This window comes from Pygoscelis adeliae, unplaced genomic scaffold (genome assembly GCF_000699105.1).
Source record: "Pygoscelis adeliae isolate BGI_AS28 unplaced genomic scaffold, ASM69910v1 Scaffold386, whole genome shotgun sequence".
NCBI lineage: Eukaryota > Metazoa > Chordata > Aves > Sphenisciformes > Spheniscidae > Pygoscelis > Pygoscelis adeliae.
The window spans coordinates 2,751,768-2,762,638 of record NW_008824940.1 but is presented as its reverse complement, the minus strand read 5'-3'; the positions used below and the strand labels follow the sequence as shown (position 1 = coordinate 2,762,638).

General features: G+C 41.4%; 1 protein-coding gene across 1 annotated transcript in view; it reads left to right on the top strand.

The window, feature by feature from the left end:
* Positions 1 to 10,871, top strand: part of SH3KBP1 (SH3-domain kinase binding protein 1) — a 220,850-nt gene that overhangs the window by 89,039 nt on the left and 120,940 nt on the right. The window lies entirely within an intron of this gene.

The window sequence follows — 10,871 nt, the reverse complement described above, 5'->3', positions numbered from 1 at the left end:
TCACCAATCCTGGATCCAGCGTTGGACCTGCCAAGGGGGGGTGTCAGTGTGGAGAGTGCCCCAGGGAGGCCCCTGTGCGCCCTTATTTATTGGCCCCAGTCCAAGGTTTCTAGAATCTTCTCTCACCCCAGCTCCAGGGGTGGTTGAGACATCAGTCAGTCAAGAAGAGTGACACTGGGCCCCTCCCCGTGGCTGGCTTCTGGAGCTTTCTCTTGGGGCATTGTCTGTGCTTGCAGCACAGTCACTTGGGCCTCGTCCCTTACAATGGGCAATTTGATTTGTTACTGTTGATATGTATTGTTGGTTTAGTATTAATGATCGCAGTCAAGCAAATCCCTTACACTCAGGGCTATAAACTCTGGATGTGTTTAGTAGCAGAGGATTTTGAGGTATAAAGCCTTCTTTCCGTGAGAACTAAAGGTACAAGGCAGTAATGAGGGAATTGATCATTATACCTCTTGGCTCTTTTGAATAAACACCCGCTTGATAAATTACAGCTTTTTGAATGTGTTAGAATCTTGTGAAAAAAGTAAAAGGAAGAAGACCAAAAGAACATGATCTGTGTGTGGCATCTTTTGAAAATGACACTATATTAAAGAACTAAATTGCTGGCAGCCGTCTTACCGTGAGCCATCACTTTTAATAGGTCGTCAGTTTAATTTAGTAAAAATGAATGCTTATAAATGCCACAGAGGCTTGTTTAACTGATGAGAACAACTAAGAAAATAAGGGAAAATTTCTGTGGCATTCAGAGTTTCTCACTACCAAAAGCTAAAGATGCTGCAGAGCTGGCTAGATGCAGCTATTGCAGAACACTTGCCTCCCTTCCTTCTCCAACATTGCTTGGGGCAACTTGTTCTGCCCCTGCGCTGTATATGTAGGCTGGTGACTTGCCAAAGCAGATAGCCTTTTGGTTTGTTTCTTTTTTCCCATTTGTTGTCAGTTTTGAAGGATAGTGATACACATCTGATCTGCCTGATACAGAAATACTTGTCCTGTGCTTGTGGAATGAACTATCCCATGTGGATACTGTGGCACTGTTCATTTTTAAGGATGTTGTGGAACAGTGAATGTTAATTTTTGCTTTCAGTACTGAGATACCTTTTGGGAAACCTACCTTCTGCTCAGGTGTCATAGAGCTAATGGTGCCTGGGGCTTCAGAGGGCCTGCAGCAGCAAGAATAATTGATTTATTTCAATTTATCATATTTATTTATTGCTGTTTGGAACGTGTATTCCTGGGCACTTGTGCAACCCTCAAATAACAAAGTATAGCATAACATGCCCTTTAAAATGGCAGGTTATTTTGGATTATAGCATTTTCACGATGATAGCTGAGAAATAATAACAAATCTTAAAATGAGGAGTGCAATTGAGGGCTCCTCCTGGTGTGTTCTCCTTTTAGCAGAGCTGAAGGACAGGTAGTTGTATAACCTCACACGCTGAGCTGGTGCATGTCAGCATCCCAGTGAGCAGCCCTGCCACAGCTCTGTTCTCTGCAAGGTTTTGAAAATGTCATGGCTTAATTGCCATGGGAGACACATGCCTGAGTGTTTCTGCCCAAGTGACTACTCATCTCAGTGTAAGTGTTGCAGAATCAGACCCATTACACCAGACTGGGTGAGTCATTTTCCCAGTTTACCAGGGCATCTCCTAGTTTCACGCGTTAGCTTCCTAGAATTTAGGATTTGTCTGGGCTTGTGTTCCAAGGCAAACTTAATGTAGTTTCCTAGATTTTAGGAACACTGCTGAACAGGAAAGTGAAGTGTCTGCTCTGTCTGTGGATGTGTTAATATTTTTTGTTTAACTTTCTTGCCTTTAATGGCTTCAAAGTGAATATTTAAATTGTATAGATATTTGAGAGGAAAACAAAATTCTAGGTTAAAAATCTGATTGATGTTCTAAGCAGCCAGTATGAGAGAGAGTTTTGTTTTTTGTTAAGTGTTGTTGATTTATTGCAAGTGTTCATTGTGTAATAGCTCTCATGAGTGCAGCAACGAGAAAATTGGTTGCTGTATTTTTTTGCATCTTTCCAACATTTCTTGAGGCATTTGTTTAACGTATGTTGTTACCTGTTGGAGTGAAAAGAAAATCTTGACAATGTTTTTTTTCCCTGATAAGAGACGCTTACTTGAAACTGATGTAGCAGAGGTCAGAGTAAGACCTGCAATGTAATATCATTACAGAGATTGAGAACCTGTCAAAAAGCACTGATACTCTGGTAGCACAGTTGTTGGCATTCTTTAGGAAAAAGGCGTACGTTTTAAAGCTGTTCTGGAAATTTTTTTTTTAGTTAAGTTGGACAGAAGTCAGCTTCAAGACAGCAAGCTGGTAGCACAAAGTTAAGATTTTGGGAGATTACTGTGTAGGAATCCATGTGGCTTGATCTAAATGCCTTTATAGAGAGAAGAACACAAAGTAAACTGAATGTGCACAGCAGTTCCACAAATTAGAGAGCTATTTGCTTTCATTTACTGTATGTTGTGAAGTGCTACTGTGCATAGGCAATTTAAGCGGTGTGAATTATGTGATGGAACATAAGAGAAGTGGGAAAGATGCAACAGCAATTCATGTTTGGTTTTGGTTTATTCAAATGCTTTCTCTAGAGATCAATACAGAAAAGCAGCAAAGAGCAAAGTAGTAGACCACTGTCTCAAAACCTGGCTAAGGGGATAATATTTTGGGATTATCCCATGACAATGTGAGATGTATGCAATGAGAATAGAAAGAGAAAAGGCCTTTTATGGGCTGTTTGGAAATCTTGTTGTGTTTCTGTTCTTGCATGTTGAAACTTCATCTGCCATCCAAGAAAGAATATTTCAAGTTTGTGTATCTCTTCTTGTTCTTTAGAAAAGCTAATTTATTGCTACAGATAATCTATTGCCTGCAGTATTTGTTAAAGCTCCTTATACAGTCATTTTGTATGAATTGTATGCTAGCCAGTATAACAAACTCTTTGTAAGATGATGGGGAACCCCAGTAGCAGGCAGTGGGACGTAGTGCATGTGGCAATGAACTAAGTCCCAAAGTTGTGGATGACCAGGGCAAGCCACCCTGATGAAATATGCCTTGGCTTACGCAGCATTACAATGAGGATGGAAGCATTTGCTGCTCCTTGGAACGTACTGCTTGTGAAAGACACTAGACGAGAGCAACAAATTGTTACTGTTGAGAACGGGCAAGAGAATGGGTCATTTGGCAAAAGCTGGTATAAAGGCACCACTTGCTGCTGAGGAATATTTTTGCATCTCTGGAAGCAGGTGAGAAGCTGAGCGAGCTTCTCCAGTCTTTACCAGGACTGTGTAACTGCTTTTAAAGTACAGTTTAAAAAGCCTGTTTGAAACCCTGTCACCAAGTCCCAATTTTCATCTTGTGATGGAGTGTTTCACCTTTACAGGTGAATGCTAATCCAAATAATCATTTACACTGTGAAGTTTAAAAAGTACAGGTACTAGAAATAGTAGCTTTGATGAACATACGCATTTTCAGTTCTGCATGTGGTTGAGTTAATGTGTAGTTTAATACTGTGTTTTACGCTTTCCCCCTAAAAGATAGAATATAAAATATGCAGCCTGTATGGCAAGGCCAAGTGTTCCTGTTGGAGTTTGGACTTGCTTTGTCTAATTTGCCGGTGAAGATTTGACTGCATTCGTGATGTTGCACTTGCAGAAGTTTCTACTCCTTTTATATGCATTTTAAAACTTTCAGACTCAGAAAGAAAAAAAATTTGGTAGTGTATGGTTAAATTGTGCAAGTGTCTTTTCAGTTTGTTTACAGTTTCTCTTCTAGCATTTCCTTCTGCTTTGGGTTGGGCTTAAATAATGATCTTGGCTTCACTAGAATTTCATTTCTGTCTGTCAAATGCACAAGCCTGGCTCCTGCTGTGGCATACAGAAGTGCTCCACTTCTCGGTTAATTAATGGTTTTCTCCTAAAAGCATATGACCAGTGGTACTACGTTGTCGCTGTAAGTTGCTTCCAGTAGTTACTGCTATTATACACGATAAAAGGCCTGAATATTGCTGCATGTTTTTAGCAAAAGAAAGAATTCATTGAACAATATGAGGTTTGCTGTTATTCTGATGGTGCATATGTGTTAAGACGTGATGGTGTAACAAAAATGTGTCTTCCAGGCTTTCAGGTTCCTCACAGACAAATCTTGGTCATAAAAGTCAGAGCAGTAGCCAGCTGGCTGAAACCTCGAAGTGTTGCTGTGGAGTCTAGCAAGAGAAAACCTACTCCTCAGTAACAGTAGAACATTAACACACTCGGAGTAATATATTACTAGCAGTGATGGCATATTGCATTGTGGCTTAATTGTGCTTAATGGAGTCCTGCAATCTCCATGATTCAGCTGCACACATCAAAGCAGGGCACTTCCCAGTTCATCTGCTTGTAGAAAAACACAGCAGCTTTACGTAACCTGTTTGGTAGAGTACTGGAAGCACCTCAGATATTCCATCTCCCCTCACCCCTCCTTGCAGTTCATCTTTGTCTTCTCTGGTATATTAATGTCACAAATTAAAAAAAAAACAAAACAAACAAAACAAACAAAAAAACTCCCAACACTTCCCCCCCTTAAAATATTCACACCCAGCTTACTTCTGTTTTCTGCTAGACAGGGAACAAACAGACCTCAGCAGGGTTTTTTTGTCATCCATCCAAAAGCATTCACCCTTCTAACAGCATGTGGGTGATGAGAGAGTTGGAATTGACATGTCACATCCCAGGTCGGAAAAATACTGCCAAAATCCTCCAGGAAAAGAAGGAAATTGGAACTTGACAGTTCTGGTGCCTTTTAAAATCAGAATTGTATTTCTACTAGTGGGTGGATATAAGGTGGTGGAGTCCTTGTGTTGTGGAAGATAGTGACAGTATCCACATTAGAATTGAGTATGACCAAGGTTTTATCTGAAGTCTTTTAACACTATCTTCAATATACTTTAAAAAAAGCAATTTAAAAAGTTATTTTTAATGCTAACTGTCTGTTTGCTCTTAATTAGGTAACTTCTGTTTCTCAGAAGCATCTACTGAGGTGTCCTGGTTTCGGCAGGGATAGAGTTAATTTCCTTCCTAGTAGCTGGTACAGTGCTGGGTTTTGGATTTAGGATGAGAACAATGTTGATAACACACCGATGTTTTAGTTGTTGCTGAGCAGTGCTTACACTAGTCAAGGGCTTTTCAGCTTCCCATGCTCTGCCGACTGAGAAGGCTGGAGGGGCACACGAAGCTGGGAGGGGGCACAGCCAAACTGGCCCAAGGGACATTCCATACCATGGGATGTCATGCTCAGTACATAAACTGGGGAAAGCTGGCCAGGGGGGGCCGCTGCTCGGGGACTGGCTGGGCATCGGTCGGCGGGGGCTGAGCAGCAGCACTGTGCATCACTTGCTTTGTGTATCCTTCTTCTTATTACTATTGGTTTTAGTTTATTTCAATTATTAAACTGTTTTTATCTCAACCCACGAGCTTTTCTCACTTGTGCTCTTCCAATTCTGTCCCCCATCCCACCGGGGGGCGGGGGGGAGGAGTGAGCGAGTGGCTGTGTGGTGCTCAGTTGCTGACAGGTTAAACCACGACATGAGGGTGGTGGTTTTAAGAAGAATTTTTCTCAGAAGTAAGCTTGTAGCTCAACCTTTTTCTTAACATTTGCATTTTAATATACCCAACTCAATGATTTATAAAAAAAAAAAAGGTGATACAGTAACCATCTAGGCTGGCAGTCCGAAACAGCTGTACCAGAACTCCATCAGCATTATTAAAATCAGGAACATGCAACCTAAAAGCATATACGTCATCTCTTAGTTGTACAATAGTTGCCTTTTGTTTTTTTGCACATTAAATTTAGAACTGGTTTCTAGCTGAGTCATATCACAGCCCAGCTTGTCTAGCCAGGAGACACTGTGCACTGAACCAGTTCCCCCCAGCTACAGATATAGCTTTGAAAGCTGGAAGGATGGGAAGTGCAACTGAGGCTGATGGGCAGATGATGCCGTGTGCGGGGAAATCTGAAATAGAAGACAGGAAACTTTTCCTCCAACCTGGCATTTTCCTCCTAATAGACCTGCCTGAAAGGGGCTTCTTTGCCAAATGATTTTACTGAGTTCAGTTACTTTGCATCTACTTGAAGGGTGGCCCAGTGGATCTCAGTTTCCTTCCGTGGTTCACCTGAGCCTGCCCAGCAAGCCCGCCGTAGAGGGAAGTCCATGGGTCTGCAGGAGCTGCTGTGTGCTCTACTGTGTTTGAAATTATTTAGGTGTGGGAGAAATGTCTTTAGGCTCCTCATGCCGCAAACCTTGACTCAGTCCCCAACCTAACCCATGCAATTTCCATAGCAACACTCCTTTATTAAAAAACAATAATAATAGAAATCCAGGAACAATCGGGTTGGATTGTTTGTCTGAGCCGCAATGATCCCGCTATGTCTCTTTTTGAAACAGATCCAATTACAAAACTGTGGGGCCTAGTTTTGAAGAGATTGTCAGCCATTTAGGTATACCTTTTGTCAGCAGGGAGAGGGACAGACATTTGCTCCATGGGTCTGTTCTCTGCAGGTTTTCATTGAATATAGTTTTTTGACTCTATAGAACAGTTGTACTGTGTTACGAAACAGATTGCTGTACTTGTTCTCTTGTGGTGGGGAAAAAAAGTTGATTAGTACGTAGAGTTGATGGACCTTCTGTTAGTGAGGTTAACCATGTGGTTTTCAGTGACAGGACAGGCTACAAAGACATTGGCGTCAGTGAAAAGTAGGCTCTATAGAAACCACCGTATAACCCATTCACACGTGCACACATTTATATAAACATCTATTTCATGACAGAGGTTTTAAGTTTAAAAAAAGTAGTTTGGATTTGAAAATTCCAGTCCATTTTGAAATCGTTTACTTCCTTTGAAATCGTTACTCTGCTGCTGCCACGCTTTTCATCAAATCCCGCGTTGTCAGTTTGTGACCTTTCCTGGGTCCGATGGCAGCATGTAAGTACCAGTGTGACTTCTTGTGTAGCGTTGCCTCAGCTTTTGGTGCCCCTTACAAAGGTATCATTGAATGATGATGTGTTGTCATTGCCTCTTTTTTGTCTTCATTGCTAATGCCAGAAGGATGTTTAAATGTCTAGAAATCATTCTCTCTCTTGCATGTGTATGTCTGGAAAAAGGCCCTTTATGGTCTCCTGCTGTCACAGGCAACCGGACCATTTTTAGAATCTGATCAAACACTACTTTGAAATGAATTAGATTTGTGCCCTCAAAGATTTGTTTGTTTGTTTGTTTCGAGTCTCTAAATATATGTTCATTCCTTTTTCCATTTGACCTAACTTTAGACATTTTGTAGTTAGATGTTGAAGTCTGAGCTAATCACAGCAATAGAAAAAGGCACCTCCAGAGTCTCATTCATCTGATGTATTTTAGTTGTCTGTTTTACAGTGACACTAAATACCCTCTGAAGGTATTAGGTTCTCTCCACTCCTGAGTGATGGGCTCAGATTTAGACATCCGACTTGGGAACACCTACAGTGAGAGACAGGTGAATCTTAGGATAAGGACCTAAAGGAGCTGTTTTAGCAAAGCCTGTTGTTTACACTGCTAAGCTACCAAGTTTTCCTCTGAGCAAAAGCGTTTGGGGAATGATCGGGGAAGCGGTTCACCTCTCAGGGCAGAGGGAACGGTAGCCTCACGTAAGGTGAGCAGGAGTTGGCAATCAACAGCTGCAAATAAGGAGGCAGCCAGTATCGCTCTTAAGGTGCATCGTGACATGACAGCTTTTGCGATGCATGCAAGGTCCGTCTTCTTTCTTCCCTTGCTAGATCTGCAGACACTTCGTAAGGGTTTAGTGCCATCGACACAGCCCTTACAGGGAGCAGAGCAGAGTCAGGCATGCTCTGCGGCACAGTTGTTGAGGTCTTGGTGCCATTGCTTCAGATGCAGTGTGCTTGGCAGTCACTGGTTTGCTAGCCCCCTTGTACGCACGCAGCAAGTTCTCTGTGGCTGCCTGGTTTGTTTTAAGAACAGAGTGCACAAACTAGACATGTGAATTTTTTTTCCTTTGAGGTTTATTATAACTATGTAAATGGGAGCCAGTGTTTTTTACAAGGGTGAGTGACATTATTTCTGTACGATAGCTTGTTCTGAATAAAACGTACCTCAGCTAGTTCCCGACCTGCAGCTCATAGTCGTTTTGCCTTCAAAACACTTCTGATGTTGCGCCACAGCTACAGGAAATGAAAAAGCCTAGAACCGCAACCAGCAGGCAGAGCGCAGTGTGGTGCTGCCTGCAGCAGGTTACTTGCTACAAATTATTATACATGGGTGACCTGGCGGGTGGTGAGCAATTGCACTGTGCGTCACTTGCTTTGTGTATTATTATTATTTATTATAATATTTCAATTATTAAACTGTTTTTATCTCAACCCACGAGTTTTTCTCACTTGTGCTCTTCCAGTTCTCTCCCCCATCCCACCCGGGGGGGGGAGGAGGGGAGGGGGGAGTGAGCGAGCGGCTGCGTGGTGCTCAAGTTGCTGACTGAGGTTAAACCACGACAATGGGCCAGTTAAAGTTCATGGATTCCTTTTTTTTTCTTCTTTTAAGCCTTTCAAAACCCAGTGAGGACTTTGCAGCACACCTTTTCTGATTTTAAAGTACTGGGCTTATTACCTGCCTTTTTGCCACTCAGTAACTTTTCACTTGCAAGTAACTCAGTTTGTGCTCAAGTGTGGAGAAAAATGCAAAAAAACCCCTACAAAATATTTTCTTCATCAATATACAAGTAAGAAAAAAATGGATTAGATCAGAAAGTATCTGCAGTCTTCATTGCAGAATTGCTGCCCTATATGGTTTATAATTAACTTTACATCAATCGGTCAAATTACTTACGTTTTAAAGTCACAGTGCGCCACGTAGATCTCAGATGACTAGCAGTTAAAGCATAGACTGTAATAATACTCTGCAATAAGTGGCAATATTAGCAAAAGGGGAAATGGCGAGAGAAGACCAAGACTTCAGTGTTTCTGTCTAAACTGCTTGTTAGTTGTCCCAGCTGGTCTTTCTGGTTCCTGGCCACGCTGCCTTTGGACACTTTGTGCTAGTTAAGAAACAGGCAAAAAATCGGTGATGCTGGGGTGGGAATATTGCATTTGCAAACCCAGAGTTTTTCTTTACTAACAGTTTTTTTATATGCACTGCTTGGTCACTCTGACTTCTTTTCCTATCAGCTCTCTTTTCTTAGAAGACTCACACTGCTGTATTACCTAGGTTGCTTTAGTGTAAGAAAAAACAGATACCCCTCGGCTGTAGAGCTCTTCACACAACTCGTGCTCTGCTCGAGTGCTCCAAACGTTAGCATGCACATGGGGTCCAGCAGCACCTTCGCCTTAAAACCAAAGGGATTCACTGCTGGATCTGTTGTCTTGCATTAGGCCAGAGAGAGGAACTAGTTGGCGCATAGAGTCTATGCCTCTTGTTGGCTTGCTACTCTCCACTTAAGTATTTCTTTAGAGAAAGATTCGGGAGGAGAGGGAGAGCAGGGACACAGCCGTGAGACTAATGGAGATAAATGCAGACTTTCACTAGATTTTCTATACAGTAATAAAAAAACTTTATGGGGTGGGAGGGGGAAGGATTCATACAGTTCTACTATTAACATCTAGAATTGTGTTTATTACTTACTCTCTTAGCAATCTCAAAAGTATTCTCCAAGAGTCACACAATATTGATTATTAAATAGGGTGGCAACTGACATCTGTCACATCAGGCAACATCAGCACATCAGTTGCTACTTGATGTTAGAAATCATAGTGGGAATGTTATCTTTAGGGAAAATAGCCAGCCTCTTTTGCAAAATGAAAGGAGCACTCAATATGGAAGGTATTTATTATATTTAAGTTATTTTGAATGCAGCTGTGTAAAGTTGTCAATTTAGGACCATTTTAGTTTAGATGGTGAAGAACGAACAGCCATCTGTAGGTGGAAAAAAGAGCCAATTTGAGTGAGTTTGGTTACATTGCATTAAGGTATTAATTTTAACATTCAAAAAGCTGCCACTCATGCAGGATTGCAGTGGCTGTGAAAAATACTGTCAGAAAGCCAAATTCAATGGCTTCCCTTCTCCCTTCTTTCTCTAGTTTCATTTAATAGATTAGAAAAGTTCTGTAACTTTTTATTACTGTTCGCCATAGAGCAGGATTATCAAGAAATGTTGCAGGGGTAATAATAGACTGACCATAAGATGTATTTTTGTAATTTGATGTCAGATTAAGGCTGGTTTTGGACAGTGTTTACACAACTGATTTTGGTGTGTATTGAGCATGTTTAACAGTTAAGAGAAATAGCATAAGAGAAAGTACATTTACTTGTGTAGAGTGTGTGTATATATGTTTGTGTGGATACATGTATATAAATAATACGACATAGTATGGTTTATACATTGCACATCTTCTAGAGAAGAGGGAGTAATCAGTGAATCCTGTGTTCTGAATGATTTCTCTCTTCCTACCTTCTCCTCCTCCACCATATTCCAACGTGGTCATGATTCATGTCAGTAATTTGTCCTTCAGGTAATAGAGGCTGAGCAGCAAGCTTCGGCAACTTAATTTAGGGAAGTTCTCAAATCCGCTCTGCTACGAATCATACGACTATAATTATACGTAAGCCAGTGGATCCGGCAAACAAAGCTCTGGAACTGAATCTTTTCACTTATCTGTCTGTCTTAAAACTATGATGGCAGAAGGGTCAAGTAAGGGGTCTTACTCTTATTCAGAGCTATGAATTCAAGCTTCTCTCCAGTCGTGCATCCAAAGATGCATCCTCATACCAGCTTCTCATGGGAGCCTGGATGCCCAAGCTGAAGAGAAAGATGGCTGGTAACATCATTTCCAGT